General features: G+C 40.0%; 1 protein-coding gene across 8 annotated transcripts in view; it reads left to right on the top strand.

Moving 5' to 3' along the window:
- RFX1 (regulatory factor X1) overlaps window positions 1-21,982 on the top strand; it is a 155,275-nt gene that overhangs the window by 1,595 nt on the left and 131,698 nt on the right. For 6 of the 8 annotated variants that reach the window (XM_033923957.1, XM_033923960.1, XM_033923959.1 and 3 more), the window contains exon 2: window positions 20,237-20,375. The gene's annotated coding sequence lies outside the window, so the exon portion shown is untranslated. Of the gene's footprint in view, window positions 1-3,326; window positions 3,428-20,236; window positions 20,376-21,982 lie in introns of all 8 variants that reach the window. The other 2 variants (XM_033923951.1, XM_033923953.1) reach the window with 1 other exon arrangement.

Genomic DNA, 21,982 nt, shown 5'->3' with positions numbered 1-21,982 from the left:
TGGTAAACTTAAGATAAATGGCAAAAACATAGCTAACAGCATGGTAAAACATGAAACAGAGAGACATTGGTCAAGTTCTTCACAGAATTATGCAGAAAACATCCCTTTCGGATTCCATATGCTAGGTGTTCAATCCCAACCTGTAATCTGGGAGTTGCAGAAATCCAACACTTTTCTGAGCACATGCTCCATCCCCTTAGCCTGAGAGCTAGCAAACATATCCAGCTACAATTTCTGCAAGTAATCCGTGCAAAAGTCTTTTGCAGTTGCTCTGCACCATTTCTTGTCTTTTCGCTTAAAGTTCGCTTTCTCAGTGGCTTCAGTGCCTCGAGACCCCTTCCAGGTGGTCCCCTGTCAGAGGAAAGGACGCAGTCCCGCGGTGTCAGATTGCTTCTTCACAGAGAAACTCTGTTGGAGCCTGCCTGCTGTATGCCACCCTTCCTAAACTCAGGGCCCGTTCCCCTGGGAGTTGCTTGCCCAGTGACCGTGTCACGGGTTTTAAGTGCAGGCTGTATGCATTTCAGAAACCCACTCGGGTTTTAAGGTGCATGTTACCTTTTCTGCCCCCGACCACGTGGCAAGGATCCGTAGGGGCGGAGGTCATAGTCTGTGTCTGGCTGACTGACAGTCTGAAGATCTTCAACTCTGATCATTTGGAGAAGTTTCTAAGGCAGAAAATCCTTTTCCTCCGCTTAGCTGCTTTTAAAACTATTGACGGGCATGGCACTGCAGAACTGTTGGTAACCCTCCATTATTTCCTATGGGAACTTCGGAGATGGCTTGCTGAACATTTAAAAAAACATTTTTCACAGTTTGAGGGTAGAGTTCAGGTCCCCCCACCTCCCCAGATCCCAAATCGCTATTTTTTATTTTCAGATTTTGTTTATTTTTGCCTTTGTTGGTGCAGATTCACTGGTGGTGGCCATCTTGGATTTTTATTGATCTTTTTTCAAAGTTTTATTTCTGCCTCAATACCCCTCGATTTGTCTAAAAATAATTTGGGATGGACTCCCCAGCCCTTAATCTGCTGGATGTGTGCATCAATTGTGCCGGATTGGCACCGGGTCAGCGATCATGTACCGCATGCCATAGCATGGAGGGGTTGGGAGCTTTGGAATTCGCCTCCTCTGTGTACTGTAGGGTTGGGGATCCGACCTGGGTCCGTGACTTTGGGAAAAAATATCGTCCATTGGTCCTTTTGGGGTCTTGCACAAAATGCCTGTGTTCAGAGTCTGGGGACTATTTTGGTGGTGGTGATTTTTTCACTGAGACCTCAGCTGTGGGTCTGAGTGTTCACTAAATAACTTCAGTTACTTGATTGATTGATATAACATTGTTTTTGAATAACAAAGTGAGCCAGTAAGACTATTTTGGTGGGACACGTGTGCTTTAACAGACCCCTGCCATGGTTGTGGGGTGTGACTTTTCACTGGAATTTATTCGGACCCCACTTGTACGAAGCAGCCGGCGGGCGCATCAGGACGAGCTCAGATGGCGGAAATTCCTGTTCGGGAACCTTCTCGTCCAGCAGCAGAGCTAGATTGCACTAGGTCCTTTTGTCTACTAGTCCAATCTTCTATCCTGAGTATTCTCGACTATTGCAATATTATTTATGTAGGCGCTCCCAAGAAAATTATTAGAAAATTAAGGGTGGTCCAGAACACAGCTGTCCGCCTTATTTATGGCCTAACCTTTTCCTATCGTGTGTCCCGGATGACGGGACATTCCAAAAATGTCGGTGCCATCGTGGATAAACAGTCTGTATGGACTAATAAAGAGCCAGGAACACAATATTTGAATTTACAGACTTATGACTTATTTACATTATGTTTATAATAGCTGTAAATGATAACGGTGAATAATACAAAACTTTGCTAAAATAATTACAATTGGAACCAGCGTAACGTAAAATTTATTACGATAGGAAAAGGTTAAAGAAATGGGAACATATCACCCCCTCCTATCAAAAGCTCCATTGGCTGCCATTTGAATCCAGACTTCTGTTCAAGTTTTCTTGTTTCTGTTATAAAATAACATTCGGTATGCTTCCGAGTTACCTAAACTCTCATTTTAATCTGAGTTATGCAAACAAGAGTTCTCAAAGATTACATTTGTTTGCCTATCCCTCGGTAAAATTTTGCCAGTATAAAAGGTTTTGTGAAAGAATCTTTGCCTTTCAGGCAGCTAAATTAAATATTTGGCTTGCCCGGTGTGTGTTAGAAGCCTCTTACCTGGATTTTAGAAAACAGATAAAAACTAAATTATTTAATAGGCCAGGGTCTTAATACTTTTTTATATTTTTATCTTGCTTTTAAAATTGTCCGCATTCTTTTATACTGCACTAGTCTTTAAGCCCATTACATTAACGGGTGCTAGAGACTCCTCTTCCTGTATAAAGTTGTTTTTTGTTTCATTTTAGACTTCCTCCCTCTCCCTTTCCCCTTCCTGTCCCACCTTTCGCTTTTTCAACCCCCTTGCATCATCCGCTCCTTCTCCTTCGCGGGCCACTGGAGCAGAGAGGATGGGGCGGAGGGACTGCCGGCTGGGGCCGGCAGAGAGGAGCTAGGCGGCTGGAGGAGTAGCAGCAGTCACTGTCGATCGCAGCCTCTGTCCCGCCTTCGCCTTCTTATAGTTTTCTTCACCAATCCTTTGGAGAGCTGCCTGCAAGGTTCGCTACAGCGGCTGGCTTTGAAGAGGACCGGTAGCGGGAGGGAGGAGTCGCTGGCACACGCGCCTCCAGATAGCGCAGGCGCCGTGAGGACTGGCACAGAAGCACATCTCACGCCACCAGGACTCACGGACTTTCAACAGCGCATGCGCGCTCTAGGGTTTTATTATTATAGATGCACTTTACATTGTATGTATTTCTTCCACTAGATGCCTTCAATTGCTGTCTTTTTAAATAACTTGTACTGTTTGTATCTTATCCAATTGTTGTGAACGGCTTAGAACTCTCGGGTATGGCGGTATATAAAAATAAATTTATTATTATTCAGATGTTATGCCTCTGCTGTCTCCTAGCACTGCTTCCATTTTGGATCTGGTTGATATCCTTGCCAGCACTAGTTAGCTCGGCCACCCTGAGTGTCCAGATTTGGGTGATGACTTTTCTGTACACAGACTTTTTAAGCATGATTCTGTCCATCATCTCAATGCTGATGTTCTGAAAGAGCTCAAATTGGATTCTCTACCTTCCACTTTTCAGGCTTCAGTCATGGATCGCTCTAATGTGGTCTTCCTTTTTTCTATCCCATCCGCATGCAAAAGCCGCTGCACGCGTCCCTGCAAACTTGTGCATACAAGTACCTTGGTTATTCTCCTTACAGGCTTGAAGATTTTCCAGCCAGTTGCCAGATCCTGTGGGGAGATTTCTGTGAATATGCGCATTACCAAAGGTTTTTCTTGGGGTGCTCGTTGCACACAGCAGGTGAGTTCTACATTTTTCCTCAATGTTTTTTGAGTTGCCTTTGTACCTGTTCATGTTATGCAGAGCAGTTCAAGACTCGTTTGTGGTATTGGGGGATCTTCCCCCATACCCTCTTATCATAGATTTGTTGAGGTATATTACTTGGTTTTGGGACTTAAATGGATATGTTTGTGGGCTAAGGGGGTACAGCAGGTGCTCAGAAAAATGTTGGATTTCTGCAACTCCCGGATTGTGGGTTGGGATTGAACACCTAGGAACGAACAGAAATGGATGTGTGTTAATGTCCAGGGACTAACAGAAGATTATTGAAGGTATAAACCTAATCTTCCATTTTTGGAAATATAGTGCAGAAATGTACCTGCTATAATTTCCTGTTTAAGAACATAAGAAATGCCATTCACCGGATCAGATCTTAGGTCCATCTAGTCCAGCGACCTCCACACGCGGAGGCCAAGTTAGGTGCTCCCTGATGGAGACCTTGATTACCCGTATCCCTCAATGTGATTTGCAAGAAGATGTGCATCCAACTTGCACTTGAATCCCAGAATGGTAGTCTCCGTCACAACCTCCTCCGGGAGAGCATTCCAAGCGTCCACCACTTGCTGTGCGAAACAGAACTTCCTGACATTTGTCCCGGACCTGCCGCCCCTCAGTTTGAGTCCATGACCTCTTGTTCGTGTCACATTTGACAATGTGAATAACGATGTTTCTTGCTCTATTTTGTCGAATCCTTTTAGTATTTTAAAAGTCTCTATCATATCCCCTCGCAGTCTCCTCTTTTCGAGGGTGAACAGTCCCAGTTTTCCGAGGCGTTCTTTGTAGCTCAAATTTTCCATTCCTTTTACTAGTTTCGTGGCTTGCCTCTGTACCCTCTCTAGCAGGGTTATATCCTTCTTTAGGTATGGAGACCAGTGTTGGATACAGTATTCCAAGTGTGGTCTGACCATTGCTCTGTAAAGCGGCAAAATTACTTCCGCCGATCTACTCGTGATTCCCTTCTTTATCATGCCCAACATCCTGTTTGCTTTCTTTGCCGCCGCCGTGCATTGAGCCAACAGCTTCAGGGTCCTGTCTATCAGTACCCCCAGGTCCCTTTCTTGTTCACTTTTGCCCAATGTTACACCTAACATTTTATATTCATTAAAAATCATTGTTTCTCTGGAAGTTCTTTCTGTTTCTAAATTTACACAATCAAGATCTTAAAACATATATTCGAATATATTCCTTTTTCCTCTTTGTTTTTTTAACCAAATGTGTCGGACTACCTTCACTGAACAGTACCAAAATACCTCTCCCCCCTTCAAACGTACATAGGAACATAGTAGATGGCAGCAGGTAAAGCCAAAATGGAGCATCTAGTTTGCCTAAGAAGGTGGCTAGGGTGTAACCGATGTTTCCTGCCCCATTTCTGCAAGCTCTGTCCTCATCTGCACAAGCCTCAAAATCATAAGTGTTCAAGGCTTTGCGGTTAAGGTAGAACTTACAGGAATGGGGCAGGGACAAGGACAGCAACAAAACTCGGGATGGGACAGGGAAAAATTTGTCCTTGTGTCATTCTCTAGTAGGGGTGATAACAGGAATGCTCCTGTGGAGGGAGTGACCATGGTTGGTGATTAGACAGGAGCACAGAGGGAGAGATTTCAGCCTCTCTGACTGCTCCTTCTTCATTGTACACTTTTACAGAACTTTTGAGTGATAATACTTTCTCCAATCTTGTTCTAGACATAATTCAGTTTGCTGAACTTTAGGTATCTATGTTTAATTAATCTGTGCCCTGAGATAAGAGATTTTTGTGTGAGCAAATGCCACAATGTCAGCCTGCACCAAGTTACGAGTTGCAGACGATGCAGAAGTGGTACCTTGGCAGATACATGACAATCTTAACATTTCGGAATAGAAATGACTGATCTAGCTGGTATCGTTCAGAAGGCTGCAGAAAGACCCCCCAAGATCATCTCAAAAGGACACACATTTCTGTGAAGAGCTAAGTCATAACTTCTGAGGTCAGCCTATTGCCCAAGATCAGAAAATCCAGCAAGAGATAAGACAGCAATTATTGTCAGTGATCCTTGCAAAATTCCAGATAACAGTTTAAAGAGCAGCTGGAAACCTAAAAGCAGTGGCTATACAGAGTCAAAGAACATTACAGAAAAAAATTAGTTTTATTATCTCTACTGAGAGACTGGGAGTCAGCAATCAGATTATGTCTTAAGTACTGTACATAGCTTTGTGCTGCATCTTACAGGATGATACATATTTAGTGCTGATTGGTAACTTAACATTTGGTTATCTCTCGCTAATGAGGGATGCTCATTAGGAAACTTAAAATTAGAAGTGGATACATTTGATGCAATTCAAACCTGTTATAATATGAAGACGAAGACATCACCCTCTTTCAAGAGCGCCATTTTGCTGTACTAATGCAAATGCTTATACTGTCCTAGCTGGACTATTGCAACTCCCCTTATTTGGGTCTAAACTCTTGTGAACAAATTAAAGATGATTCAAAACACAGCTAATATTCAAACTAGAAAAATTTGACTCCATCTCACTGTACTGTAAAAAAAAATTACAATGGCTACCTTACCTGTCAGAACTTGTATCACCTTCAAACTATCATGTATCATATACATTCTACAACAGACTGAAAAAAATTAAAAACTCCTCTTTGAAAGCATACACACCATAGATCAGTGGTTCCCAACCCTGTCCTGGAGGACCCCCAGGCCATTTGCGTTTTCAGGATAGCCCTAATGAATATGCATGGAGCAGATTTGCATGCCTGGCACCTCCATTATATGCAGATCTTTCTCATGCATATTCTTTAGGGCTATCCTGAAAACCCAACTGGCCTGGGGATCCTCCAGGACAGAGTTGGGAACCACTGCAATAGGCAACTAACTTGAAATACCCAGTCACTAAATCCCATACTCCAGTGTTATACCGGTACAGTCATACAACCTCTATCCTCCCTTCTTAACTCTGCCCACCTCAAACAGCTATACATTCTGTAATGCCTTATATTTAAGTGACCTTGAACCTGTTTAGGCATAGCACACTCATATACTAGATTAATTAGACATGTGGAATTTGCAAAAGTTGGTCAAGAGATACCGAGAAGAGGGCAATATTTGATCTCTCGCATCCTTGCACATCTCTGAGGAAAACAAATTCTGCCCCAAACCAGTTTTTATCCGTATGATAAGACTACTCTAAGCCAGGTATTTTGCATAAGGCCTTCTCCTGTTTTACATAACCATAGCTAGCTACTCTGGTGCATGCACGGACTTTCCAAGTACCTGCACTATCCTTCATAGCAAATCTATTCTTTAACACTTTGATGAGACCTCGGAGTACTGTGTACAGTTCTTGAGACCACACCTTCAAAAAGATAAAAACAGGATGGAGTCTGTCCAAAGGATTAAAATGGTCAATGGTCTTTTTTTTTTTTTTTAATTCTTTATTCATTTTTAAACTTTCATCAAGTGTACAAAAATTCATAATAAACACAATTAATCTGAGCACTTGAACATCTTATCATTATAACCTATAAATACAAATGTAACCCTCTCCCCACCATTCATTATAAGATCATATACTTGAAACCCTCTCCCCACCCAATACTAAATGGTGTATAATTAATAGAAAAATGGCATTTAATCATGACAAAAAGATGTTAATGGCTCCCATATTTTAATAAAATTTTTATAATTTCCATTCTGTACCGCTAATGATCTTTCCATTCTATATATGTGACATACTGAATTCCACCAAAAATTAAAATTAAGCCTACTATGATCTTTCCAGTTATTAGTAATATGTCGGATGACAACTCCAGTCAAAATCATTAAAAGTTTATTACACGATGATATCTGACTCTTTTTTTTCTCATAGACATTCCAAATATCACAGTATCATAAGATAACGCTACATGGTTTTCCAGTAAACAATTTATTTGATCCCAGATTGAGTTCCAAAAGGCTAAGATATGGGGACAGTAAAACAAAAGATGATCCAAAGTCCCTACATCCAGATTACAATGCCAGCATCTATTAGACAAAGAACTATTTAATTTTTGTAATCTAACTGGGGTCCAGAAAGCTCTATGTAACAAAAAAACCCAAGTTTGTCTCATAGACGCTGACATTGTACATCTTATTCTCCAAGACCAAATTTGTGGCCATTGAGATGCTGAAATCTGATGCTTAATCTCAATGCTCCAAATATCCCTAAGACCATTTTTAGTTGGTTTTTTTTAACCAAATCACTAATAGTTTTATACCATTGTGCAGCCTGGTGACCCAGAAAGTCCGCCTGAAAACATAAAAATTCCATACTGAACTGAGTATTAAGAGTTTTCCATTCAGGGAACCCTGCCTGAATGGCCTGCTTCAATTGCAGCCAACGAAAACATTGTGATTTATGAAACCCAAATTTATGTTGCAATTGTGTCAAGTAGTTTACCATTAGAGATGACATCATTTAAAATTCTAATTCCTGCAATTATCCAATGCTTCCAGACGACCTTGAAACCGCCAATTTGAATCTTGGAGTTTAGCCATATGGATTGATTAGTTGAATTATTAATAGGACTAGCTGTTAAGTTACTAACAAATCTTAATGTTTTCCAAGTATCCATTAAAATTCTATTTTCTTTGTATAATCTGGGCATCTTGATACTGAGAACATGAGAAAGATGTAAAGGAAACATGAGTCGCCATTCCAAATATAACCAATCAGGAGTATACTCAATGAGCTCCGGGAGGACCCAATACATACCTTGACGTAAAATATAGGCCTGATATAAAAATTTGGAAAATTTATCCCACCCTCCTTAATTGGCCTTTGCAAAGATACTAAAGCAATTCTAGGAGTTTTACCAAGCCAAATAAATTTGATAATAATCGAATTCAATTTTTTATAAAAAGACCCCTGAAATAATACTGGTATCATACCCATTTGATAGCAAACCACAGGCAATATCATCATTTTAACAGTTTGGACTCTCCCCCACCAAGATAAATGTAATGGATTCCAATGTTCACATAATTCTGTAACCTTTTTTAACAAAAGTTTTTCATTTTCTTTTACTGTATCATCTACTGTATTTTTAATCCAAATTCCTAAATATTTCAATCCATCTTCCTTCCAAACAAAAGAAAATGAATCAAACATACTTTTTAAACAATGTACATTGAGTGGAAGAATTTCAGATTTATTCCAATTTATTTTGTAACCTGAAAATTTTCCAAGCCTTTTTATCAATTCTAACAGACAAGGAATGGAGGAACCAGGATTTCTCAAATATAGTAAAATATCATCTGCATAAGCAGAAAACTTGTACTCCCAATCATTACGAGGTATACCCTGTATCCCCTTTGCCTGTTGAATAGCTAACAATAAGGGTTCTAAAACTATATCAAAAAGCAAAGGAAATAGTTGGGGTTGCTCTTTCGGATCTCTGTTCGAGGGGGTGTGGACAGGTGGGTTCTTTTCGGCATATTTGGTGGTCCTGCCCTAAGGTTAAGGACTATTGGAATATGGTGGGGCAGATATTGGTCCAAATTGTGGGGAAGCATATTCCGATCTTGATGGAATGTTGTCTACTTAATATGCCTTTTCCGGGGTTTTCCCCCCAGGAACATCGTTTGGCTATTTTTGTGATGACCTTAGCAAGGGTGGCTTTGGCGGGTTGTTGGCGCTCCGCTAAGGTCCCGGAGAGAGAACACTTACTTAATAGTTTGGATACTATTCAATTGATGTGTAAATTGACTGCTATGCGCCGGATGCGCATGGAGCCCTATCGGAAAGTATGGTCTGGTTATGTCACTTGGAGGTTTTCCTCACTCCACATGAGCCTAGAATCGGATTAGGAGGGAGGGGGGTTGGGGTGTGGGGGGGAGAATTTTGAGGCTTGGGTTGTTTCACCATAGGAAGAGTATTGCTTCTGGTTATGCTTTTTCCTTTCTTTTTTTTACGTGCTGATCTTTGTATATAGCTAGAAGATATGTGTCTAGATGAGGGGTCATGACGTCTGTTTTTGTGTGATTTGTGTATGATGGTGTTTCACTTTGTACTTAACCCTTTCAGGACCATAAGGATCGTAGGCCAATTTTTGTGGTTTTGACGACATTTTTATGGTAAAAAGGGCTTGCAGATGCCAAAAAATTGATTTTTTTTGTGAAATATCATTATTTTTTTTAAAAAAAATCAAACTTCTGGCTTATGGACAGTGTGGCAAGTGAATCTTCTCGTCAATCTGGCAACGACGCTAATGAATGAATGTCGGAACCAGTTTGTTTACATAAAGGCAGTATCATATGGAATCCGTACATATCAAATTTAGAACTGTAGACTATCCCAATCAAAATTTATAGGATTTTAAAGTTATGGGACAAATATGTCCCTTGGTCCTGAAAGGGCTAATGCTTAAAAAAAAAAAATTTTAATAAACATTTTTGGAAAAAAAAAAGCAAAAAAAAAAGAAGCAAAGGAAATAGTGGACAACCCTGTCTAACTCCCCTATGCAATTGAAAACAATCCGATAAATTATTATTAATATATAATCTTGCCATAGGGGAGCTATACAAAGTTTGACTCATTTGAATAAATCCCGAACCCAAACCAAACCAAACCAAACCAAACCACTCCAATGCCTGATACATGAACTTCCATTCCACTCTATCAAATGCATCTAAAGATATGGCAAAAGCCGGTTCATTCATATTTTTAGTTAAATTTAATGTGTGAAACGCCAATCTAGTGTTACTAGAAGAATGTCTATTCGCAATGAATCCAGTTTGGTGTACATCAATTATGAAAGGGAGAGCCTTAGCTAATCTCAAGGCCAAAGTTTTAGCTAATAATTTTCCATCCACATTAATTAAAGATATCGGCCTGCAGTTTGAGACCAAAGTGGGATCTTTATTTGGCTTTGGCAAAACAATAGTCAAAGATTCTGCCATAGTACCTGTAATACAATCCTTATTTAGTTGAAATTGATATAAATTTAATAAATGGGGCAGTAAAGAATTTTGAAATGTTTTATAAAATTCCACTGTAAAACCATCCCCACCTGGAGCGGATCCAACTCTAAGAGACTTCAGTGCTGTTTCTAATTCTTTTAATGATATAGGCTCATCTAAACTTCTTTTTATATGATCAGGAAGTTTTGGACCCTCTAATAAATTTAAAAAATCCACACCATTTTGAACTTTATTATCATAAGACTCGGAAGAATACAAATCTTTATAAAAATTAAAAAATTGACTTAAAATGTTACTAATCTGAGTGTATGTTTCCTTTTTCATCTTTTATTGCTATTATTTTTACTCTTCTTTTTTTTGCTTTAAGATAATTTGCAAGTAGTCTTCCCGCCTTATTGGAACTTCCATAATAAAAGGTTTGCTGGGAAAATAAATCTTTCCTTGCCAATCTTGAAGAAATCTCATTATATTTCCCTTTTACCTTTAAAAGAGCTTGTAAAGTGTCTTGCTGCCATTTATCAACTAATTTAGATTCCAAATATTTAATTTCTTTTTCCAAATCAGTAAATTGTTTAGCAAGTAGTTTTCTACTATGTGCTGAATAGGAAATAATATGACCTCTCATAGTAGCTTTAAAAGCATCCCATAATATTTCAGTATTAATATCCTCTGTAGTATTAATTTGGAAAAACTCAGATACCTTTACCTTAAACTCTTCAAGAAAAGCTGAATCCGCAACCAATGTATTATCAAATCTCCAAACTGATCTATTTGAATCCTGTTTATCCATCCTACATTTGATCCAGACCCCTCCATGATCCAACAAAATAATTGGATCAATGGAAGCTTGTGTCACCTGCTGTACCAATGAATTTGAAACCAAAACATAATCAATTCTTGAAAAAGACTTATGAACTTGTGAAAAAAAAGAAAATTCCTGATCATTAAAATGAAGTATTCGCCATATATCTTTTAAATCACAAGATTGCACCAAATTCTCTAACCCTAAAGATTTTATATTCTTGCTTGGTTTTTTATCCAAAAAAGGATCCATTACAGCATTAAAATCTCCAGCTACAACTAAATTAGAAGCAGCCAGTGGGAGTATTAATTGTTGTAAGTTTTTGAAATAATCATTTTGGTTCGAATTAGGGGCGTAGACATTAAACAAAGTCAAGGCATTATTTCCCATTCTCATTTCTACCTTAATCCATCTTCCTAAGGGATCAAAATCTATCAATTGAAAAGAAGCTGAACAATTACTTCTTATTAAAATGGCAACTCCCGCTTTTTTCCTAACTGCAGGGCAAAAAAACAATGCTTTACCCAATCCTCTTCAAGTTTCTTTGATTCTACATCCGATAGATGCGTCTCTTGGATATAATATATATCAGCCTTCTGCTTCTTCAAGAATGTAAGCATTTTTTTCCTTTTTACTGGACGATTGAGGCCATTAACGTTAAGTGAAAAATTTTTAATCTCCATTATACATAATTATTAAAAATCTCTTCTCAATTTCAAAAAATAGATAAAAAATTAAAGTATGATTATACGCCATTTTCCATATCAATTCATCTTGAGTAATGCACCTCCCCCAATTATCATTATACCCTTTACTAATACCCATCCCATCCTTCCCCTCCCTAAATAATGACATAAATAACTTGGAACCACACATATAAGTTCAGATGAATCAAGATAAATCCCCAACAGACCACAATTATAAATCAAAATTATAATATATTAATCATGTTATATAAATATCTTATTATTAATATAATCAAGATCCTTAAATACATATCAAAGACCTTAGTAACCAAAACCCCCAATCAAAACAAGCCTAATTTTTCAAATACTAAAGATAATAATGAACTACATTACTTAAGCAATCAATCAATAAATAACATTGACATCAATAATAAAATATATTATTTGAGTGAATAATAAGAAAACTAAATGTAAATTTATAAATTATCAAATAATATCAAATTCTTTCTAATCATGTATAATCCATTAACCAACCACATATAAAAAAACCTCAAGAGTAAATAATGGAGTATATTTCTTGAGTGAATAATAAAAAAAAAAAATAATAAGTTAATTACCGTATTTGCCGGCGTATAGGACGACTGGGCGTATAAGACGACCCCCCAACTTTTAGTTAAAAAATAGAGTTTTGTGTTATACTCGCCGTATAAGACGACCCCTTCTTCCTTCTCCACCCCTTTGTATTCCCCCATGTGCTTTCAGCGTTCTTCTCCCTCCTCTGTCTTCAAGTGCTTTCAAAGTGCTTTCAAAGTGCTTTCAGAGTCCTTCCCCCCCCCCTCCTGTCTTCACCATGGCATTTCAGCGTCCTTCTCCCCCCCCTCCTTCTCTACCGCCCCGGGTGCAGCACAGCCAGCCAGGTCCCCTTACTTTTGTGGCACTTCCCCGACCGACCGACAACAGCCCGGGTCCGACAAACTTCCCTGCCCTTAACCGCGAATCTAAATTACCTTCTTACAGCTGCTGTAAGAAGGTAATTTAGATTCGCGGCTACAGGGCAGGGAGGATTGTCGGACCCGGGCTGTTATCGGTCGGTCGGGGAAGTGCCACAAAAGTAAGGGGACCTGGCCGGCTGTGCTGCAACCGGGGCGGGGCGGCCGCCCCTCTCTCTTGGTACCGCGAGGCTACTCTCCTTCTCCTTACCTGCCATGCCTGCAGCACAGAGCCGAACGGAAGTCTTCCCGACGTCAGCGCTGACGTCGGAGGGAGGGAGGGCTTTGTTTAAGCCCTCCCTCCCCTCCGACGTCAGCGCTGACGTCGGGAAGATTTCCGTTCGGCTCTGTGCTGCAAGCAGAGAAGGTAGGGAGAAGAAGAGCCGCGCGACTGAGTACATCCAGCCCCGCAAGTAAGGGCATGTAAACTGTACCCGGCGTATAAGACGACCCCCGACTTTGGGGAGGATTTTAAGGTACTAAAAAGTCGTCTTATACGCCGGCAAATACGGTAATAAATTTTCATATCTAATATCCATTTCTTTCTAATCATGTAAAAACTATTAACTAATCCAACATAAAGAAATACATTCTTTCATTGCCAATGAATTACAATGAAAAACAAAATGAAATTAATTTGAATAAAAACCCCCCCCCAAAAAACCTACATTTGAATTCTTCATGCAAAGTGAGTCACCCAAGCAGCACCAAGGGCCAATACATCTCGGAATGAATGCATCTGAGTGAAATACTATTCAACCAAAGTTCCTGCAAAGTCTGATCCCTGCGATCAACACCTCACTGCCAATTCAGCTACGTCCCATAGTTATAGGCAGAGGAGGATTCATACTAACTCAGAAGATCATTTGCAAAGACCATGTCCAAAAGACGCCTCTTCCTTGCTCTCCTCTCTGCTTCCATCATCTTAGTCACATTCCATCAGCTGGCGACCAAACACTCAGTGAATACTCCAGACATTCTCAGAGCAAGACACACATCACTAAGGCACACTAAGTGCAGGCAAGGCCAAAGCAGATATTTCACATTATGATGTAATGTAAGCAGATGTATCCAATGAACTACTAGGAATAATCCCATCTGTCTCAAGAAATCAGGATCTTCAGAGGTCAAACTTAACATCATATTCCCCATCTTAATATTCACAAGAAGACTTTTGATTAGAGACCTTAGGATCAACCGATGTAAGCATGATTTTGGGCACATATGGATAATGAGCAGTAAGATGTTACTTTACTCTGGGTAGCCCAACAAGGAAGTTGCATTTCTGTTTGCCATAAGAACTTTAAATTAAAATTTTCAAAGGTCAAGCAATCAAATTAAGGAATGCTATTATCTCCTGATATGCAATTAACCATGTCACATGCCCATCGACCATATATGTCTTCCTAGATGTACAGAAACTTAGATTCATGGCAATATATTTCAACTCAGAGACCTCTCACACCGATTTGGTTTTATACTCAATGAAATTGCAATTAAAGGAGACCAAAAGGTACTTTGTTAGACCTGGACTAGAGTCAAGTCCAAAGAGTCTATTGTTGATAAGAAGTTGGTAGGATCGCAGGTTCTGATATATCCTCCTCAAATTTTCTGAAAAGTGGTATCTACCATGCAGCAAGCTGACTCTAAGTTCCTGGGCTGCTCCATAAAGCACATCTGATGGCCCTGCACAATGTGTCCGTAAAATGCTTATTAGGTTCATATGTTAAAATGGCGAGGACACTGCAGAGTTAACGTGTCTCATAAGCAACATACATATAGTGCTTCTGACACAATCTACTTAGGCAACCTGAGAAGTCCTCGCCAGTCTGGTTACGTCCCCCTATTTGGATTTATATTCATTGAATCTGCATTTGCAGGAGACCAAAAGGTACTTATTAGAACTGGACAGGTCCAAAGGGTCAATTGTTGACAAAAAGCTGGCATGATCGCAAGTTCCGATTTGCATCCTGAAATATCTGAAAGGTGGTATCTGTCACTCAGCACTCTATCTTTAAGCTGTTGATCAGCTTCATAACGTACATATGATAGCCCTGCACACCATGGCCGCAAAATATTGACTGGGTGCTTATGTCAGAATAGCGAGGACACTGTAACTTAACATGTCACATTACAAGTATACATATAGTACTTCCGCAGAAGTCTGCCTAGGCAACCCAAAAAGTCAGAGACAAATTAGTTACGACCTCTTGCAATGAGCCAATGGTCTTAAGTCTCTGGTGAGACCCCGTTTAGAGTATTGTGAACAGTTCTTTTTCACAGAGGATGGTCAATTCTTGGAATGCTGTCCTGAGGGAGGCGGTGGAGACACAGTAATAGAAATCATAAAGGCGAGGGATAAACACAGAAGGTGGAAATGGATGGTATAAAAGCAAAACGTGTGGTGTTGTGTCGAGTGGTGCTTAAATGACAACTCTGGATATGAGGAACTTAGGCTTCTTTATGTTAAAACAATTTTATTGGTGATCACAAAATAAACAATAGAAAATAGATAATTCAATTTCAACCAAAAACTCATAATGTAAGTCTTTTCTTCAGACAGGATCAAATGCTCAATATCTCACATAAATATTCAGTGCTTTATCAGTGTTATGAGATCACTACTATGAGCTTCAAAAGTGAACCAAAACAAAATGGTTTCCAGTGCTGGCTCCCTTGGCCAGAGCCTACCCTTTAGGCAGGTCTTCAGTCCAGGGCTGTGGAGTCGGTAGATAAATGTTCCCACTCCGACTCCTCAGTTTTTTGTACTTCAGACTCAGACTCCGACTCCAGGTACCCGAAATTTCCTCCGACTCCGACTCCACAGCACTGGTTAATTTTCAGATCGTTAAAATGGAATGTCAAGTTGAGAGAAATGAGCATTTTCGACACCACCTTCTTTTTGCTTTTAATCAAGGTTCTAAGGCCGCAGAAGCTGCTCGCAACATTTGTGCTGTGTATATAGTGGGTGCTATAGCTGAAAGAATCGTTCGTGATTGGTATGCCAAGTTAAAAAATGGAGTCGGTAGATAAATGTTCCGACTCTGGCTCCTCAGTTTTTTGTACTTCTGACTCCGACTCCAGGTACCCAAAATTTCCTCCGACTCCGACTCCAACTCCACAGCCCTGCTTCAGTCCATGTTATATCCAGCTGGGCAGCAAACTTTCCCAGAGCAGGTACATCATCAAAACTTTCAGTTCTTGTTTTTTTTTTTATTGCAGTGCTTTGCCTGACTTGCCTCTCTTTGTTTTCTCTGTATTAGCCAAACTTGGGGGCAAAGGGACCTCCTCCCACAATGACTGTTGGCTGTGGTCCCTCCCCAGCCAGTTAGGACCCTAGCCAGAAACACTTGAAGTTCACTGCACTACTGTGCCAAAGAAGAGAAAAAAAAACAACTTTTCTTCTTTACTTCCTCTCCAATAGCTGTGAGAGTTCCAAGATGGTTCTATTGTTCTAGTATACACAGTAGCAGAGGTACTACTCTCTTTAAGCAGCTAGCAATAGTCAGTTTGGCTTTCCTGGCTTTCCAGCAGTGATGTGTCAAAGACCAGGTGGAGCTGTTGCATACTCCCATTCCGGCGGTCCTGGTTAGGTGGTGACAGGCCTTTCCTGTTTCAGAGCACACAATGGTTCCAGTTCATTCAGATGTGACCAGATTTCTCAGGGGGACACTTTGCTTGTGAACACCCCTGTGACAGCCTTTTCCTACGTGGAATCTCAATGTTGTGGTGTGGGGGCTTGCAGAAGCTTCTTCAGAGCTGCTTAAGGATGCATCCCTTCTGGACCTAACAGTCAAGACAGTGTTCATCATGGGACTTGTTTCTGCCAGGTGTATTCTTGAGCTACAGGCTCTTTTTTTTCTTTCTCCAGATCATGGAGATTGGGTTTCCCTCCGTACAGTTCTTCCTTTCTTCTGAAAGTGGTTTCTGATTTCCATGTCAACCAGGAAGTTAGTATGCCTGCCTTCACGGGTTCAGAGCAGAAGGAGAAGATCTTGTGGAGAGTCTTACTCAACTACTTGGAGAGGACCAACGACTTTCGTCTTTCTGACCATTTATTTGTCCTTACTAGGCAGTCCAGGCAGGATAGGCCAGCATCCAAGGCCTCTATTGCCCGATGGATCTGCATGGCCATGTCATCGACTTATGTCACTTGTGGTAAGCAGCTGCCAGTTTCTCTCAAAGCTCACTTGACCAGGGTGTTGCAGCTTCATGGTCAGAATCTCGAGCGCGTCATCTTGTTGAGATTTGTAGAGCAGTTATTTGGTCTTCCTTTCATACTTTCACAAGGTTCTACAGAGTGGATGTGGCAGCACGGTCTGACGCCGCCTTTGGGGCCTTGGTGTTGCAGGCAGGCTCTTGTCCACCCTAGATGTTACCATTGCTTTGGTATGTAATCTATCGTACTGACTACGGAATGGATGTAACAGAATAGAAGAGATAATTTTCATTCTGTAAATTCACGGAGGAGTCAGTACAGCCTGCCCTCTGTCTACTCTCATTCTTTCTGTATTGCCTGCATCTTCTGCTACAGATGGTTTTCCTTTCAGGCCTGTTTCTTCCAACCAGCAGATGGACCTGCAGGGAACTGTTGTACATATGTGAGTACGTAGCAGGTTGGTTCCTATTGCTGCCCTGTTCTTGCCTGTTTTTCATGTTGCTTATTTGATTTTCTGCTTTGTTCCAGTAATGTTTGTTTGCTTTTGGACTCGACTGTAGGGGACTCTGTGAGCAGAGGATTGCAAACTCTGTGTGAATCTATGGGATGGTATCCAGAGCCCAAAATGACCTGGAAATGAGATGGGCAGAGTCTGAGATGGAAACATCAAAGCAGAATGGTCTGTTCAAAGTCGCAAGTTATCTGTTTATGAGAATCGCAGCAGCATTTCCTGTCACATCAGAAACATCTTGGACCAAGAGAGAGAATCAATCATTTCTCTATCAGATCATACCAACACTAAAAAGTGCCAGAGATGTTGGTTGATTGCTGTTGTTGGACTCTTATGTGGGATTTGCTATTACTGTGATTTGCTGCACTAGATAGAAACCCAGTGGGTGTGCTTATGAACGGCAGTAGGTGAAAAGATCTCTTTAGGGATCATATCTGTACGTCTACTGGTGCCTGCGGTCTGAAAACAGCCACATGTGTGAGAGAGAGAGGGGATGGTAATGCATGTCTGAGTGAGTTTGTATCTTTGATTAGGTCTGTCCTATTTTTAATGGAGTTCTTTTCTTTTGTATATTATGTGAAAATGTTTTTATTGGAAATTCAATCAAACAAGTCAAAACAGCAAAAATACACAATGCAAATGCTACCCAGACCCCTTCTTTTGTATATTATATTTTTATTTTAAACTGCTTGGACCTGTCGTAAGAACAATCAGTATAACAAGTTTTAATAAAACATAACACATATTTAACACTTGGTACCATCTAGCTTTTACAGTTTCTTTGGGAAACCCTTCCATGGGCTATGACAGTATTGTAAGTACACTTACCTGGACAATGCTGCTGAATATCAGAACTGCCAAACTCATACCCTGGAAGCTTGCAAGTAGACATTTGTGCTGCCATTCTTCGGTCTTCTTTGTGTCTTTGAAGTGGACACAAATCTTGGTCAAAAATCATACAGCTTTTAGTGTTTTTCTGATGTATGCAGAGAGACTCAGGAATGGCAGAAGCTTTTTCTGAGTCCACTCTAAGAGTTGTTCAAGCAGATGGAAATTTCTTTCTCTGTTTTCATTTAAAATGTTTAGTAAAATTACATATTGTGTGTTATTTTTCTTATGATCCAGGGCAACTTGAAAATTTTCTATTTAAGAAATTTCCCATCCAAATTGGAGAAGGGATTCCCATAGAAGTTTTGAGTGTAAGCATAATGTAAAAATCATCCAGGCCAGGCCTGCTTTTATCCCAGGACATGCAGGCAGGTACAGTTTTCACAGATTTAAACACTACTGGTCCAGTGTCGGGACAGCCCCTTCCTTCTACTAAGTGTGGGATCTGGCACGGAGAGCAGGATTTGCATGTGACTGGTCTCCTGAGACTTTTCTGCCACCTTCCTGGTCAGAAAGGTGAGCTAACTATCTGATAAAAATCAGCATGAAAATGGCATTATGTAAATAAATGTGAAAAGTTCAAGAGCAGAACTCCATGACATTCAGGGGTTCTGGCTGAGCAGCTGCTCTCTAGCATCCTAATCTGGTTACAAGAAAGAAGTTGGAGACCCTGAGGTCAGGCAACTAAACAAAGACTGTTTCTCATACACAATGTGAATTTCTGGTTATAAACCAAATGTCAGAATATTAAATTTGCACTGAAGCAGACATAGGGGAACTCGGATAACACTAGCAATGGACTGTAAGCTTTCTGAGGCACGATTTTTAGGATATCCACTGTTTGCAAATCTGCCTCTTGCATATGCATTGTGGGTATCCTGAAAACCGGACTGGCTGGAAGTGTCCTGAGGATTGGACTGAGAAGCCCCAATCTGGTGACATTTTTCTTTTTTAAATAGCTTTCTTCAAAATAAACAAAAGCTCAGACAGTACTTAACTTTATAAAGAGTAGCTTTTACAACTGCAAATTCTCCAAACAAAAGGCTGAAGACTCTCTTCTTTCAAACTTTATTATCCTTTCCACAAATAGTTGTAAATCCCAATAAGACCCCGTTTTGCTGATTTCTCTTCAGGGGATGAGATCACTATACCACATCTCAAAATCACTAACTCAAACACAAGTGAACAGCTGTTCTGGGTAACTAGACTGAACTTTCTCTTTACCTGCTGTTGGATGGTGGAGTTTTTTATGCTGCTTGATGAGTTCCTTGCCTATAGTGAGGTCTTTTTCTCCACCTTATTATTTATATGTTAATCTTCCTCTTCGGTAGAAGAAGATAACTTTAAGTGGATTTTCATTTAATCCTTTAATTGGCAGATAGTGAAGTTGAACGAGAGCAACAGCGCCAAGTAAACAGGCATAGAAACACATGTTGCTTCTGAACAACAATGCCAAATACAGGGTTAATTTAATTTTTTTCTGATTCTTAAATCGGGGTTCTGTACGACTCTTAACTTTTTTTGACAATGGAATATGATTCTTACACCCTTATGTTTATATATATATATATATATATATATATATATTTTTTTACCCTTAGGTGGATACTTGTCTATATACGTATACTTGCCCCTGAAGCAGTTTTATTCCAACAATGAGAGTAGGATGTGCATTTTAAATCCAGTGAAAGAGAGCAAGATAGGGGGTAACCCACCCTGCATTGTTTGACCTCTGCCTCACTTATCCTGTGAACTCCTCTGAAACTATCATTTGTATCTTGCTCCCAGGTTACACATCCTAAAACAAACTCCTGGAAAGGCTGGAAAACTGTAACATCCTATGGTAAAAATTAAAAAAAAATCCAACGAATCTGCAGTGAAAGGTGAACACCAAAATCAAGAAAAACTGCAGGACGGCATGTACAAGGTGAAGAAAACTTTATTTAACAAAACATTGATAAAATATTCAGTTATATGTAGTTACAGGCACAAATGTACAGTGTAATATTTATACAAGAATAAACATATTTTTTGATTTAAAAGGACATGCAACTGATTGAAAGGTTGGTGGAAGAAAATTGCATATTTTTGGCTACTCTTGTATTGCAGTGTGTGTGTTTCAAATCTACTGTGAACTCCAAACTACATTCCTTCTCCCTTTATGCACCATACACCTGGAATGGGCTGCCTAAGTCAATACGTCAAGCTCCATCACTGGCAGTATTCAAATCCAGACTAAAAGCCCATCTTTTCGAGGCTGCTTTTAACTTCTAACCCCCACTATCTTGAATATTACCAATGTATAAGAAACTCCCTAAATCCCCCCTACTTGTCCAGTTTGTATGTTGATTAGATTGTAAACTCTATTGAAAAGGGTCAGTCTCTTGAATGTTTTAATACAGTGATACTTAACCCTGTCCTGAAGGTCCTTGGCCAGTCAGGTTTTCAGGATATCCCTAATGAATATGCATGAGGGAGATTTGCATATAATGTAGGCAACAGAAATGAATAGTAGTAGTCGGCTGCTTCTTCTGTATTGCTGGGCATTCCAAGCTTCATGCTTGTGCTCCAATAGCCTCTTTCCTTGGTTTCCAGGCTCTAATGACATCTCAGTATATTTCAGCCTTACACTGCTGCTCCAGTGTCTTATCTTGTATACCTCAAGTCTCACTCTGGTACTCAGCATACTTCAAGCTTCATTCTGGTGCTCTAAAAGCATCTGTCCTTGTCTTCTAAGTTTCATTCTGGTACTCCCATAGCCTCATTCCTTGACTTGTAATCTCACTCTGGTGCCTCAATAGTCTCAGAAACTTCAAGCCTCACTCTGGTGCTCTAATTACATTACATTACATTAGTGATTTCTATTCCGCCATTACCTTGCGGTTCAAGGCGGATTATATCCAAACTAAACAAAAATTACATTCAAAATTTGAAGGAATAGAATAAGCGATGACATAGAATTTTTAAGGTAATATATGTTGGGTAAAGAGTTACCAAAGGGAAGTGGAGGTCTTTAGGAGATAAGAATAGGTTGAAATTATGGGTTTTAGATAACGTTTGATAGATAAAATTAGAGAGATCTAAGGGTAAATAGAGTGTTGGATATTGGGTTGGGATTGGTTGTGCTGGATAGGTTTTATGTGTTTTTTGAAGAGTATGGTTTTAATATCTCTCCTGAAGGCTTTGTAGTCTGTAGTCAAAGATAAGAGTGGTGATTTGTCTGACCAGTTTAGCTGCTTTGGAGGCTATTAGGTTATCATAAAGTTTTTTTTCGTTTGACATCTTTGGATGATGGGTGAGTGAATAGTGAGTGGGATCTTCTGTGTCTGGTTGAGGAGGATTGATTTAGTCGGTTATTCCAGTAGGTTGGGCTTTCTCCGTTGAGAGCCTTGTAAAGTAAGCAGTAGAATTTGAAGTGCACTCTCGCTTCTATTGGAAGCCAGTGCGAGTCATGGTCATATTTTTTTAAGAAATAGACAAGTCTCAGGGCTGTATTCTGTATTGTCTGCAATTGCTTCATCATGGTCGCAGGAC

The sequence above is a fragment of the Geotrypetes seraphini genome, chromosome 16 (genome assembly GCF_902459505.1).
Source record: "Geotrypetes seraphini chromosome 16, aGeoSer1.1, whole genome shotgun sequence".
Taxonomy (NCBI): Eukaryota; Metazoa; Chordata; class Amphibia; order Gymnophiona; family Dermophiidae; genus Geotrypetes; species Geotrypetes seraphini.
The sequence above is the reverse complement of the archived record's forward strand: the minus strand, read 5'-3'. Positions and strand labels throughout refer to the sequence as shown.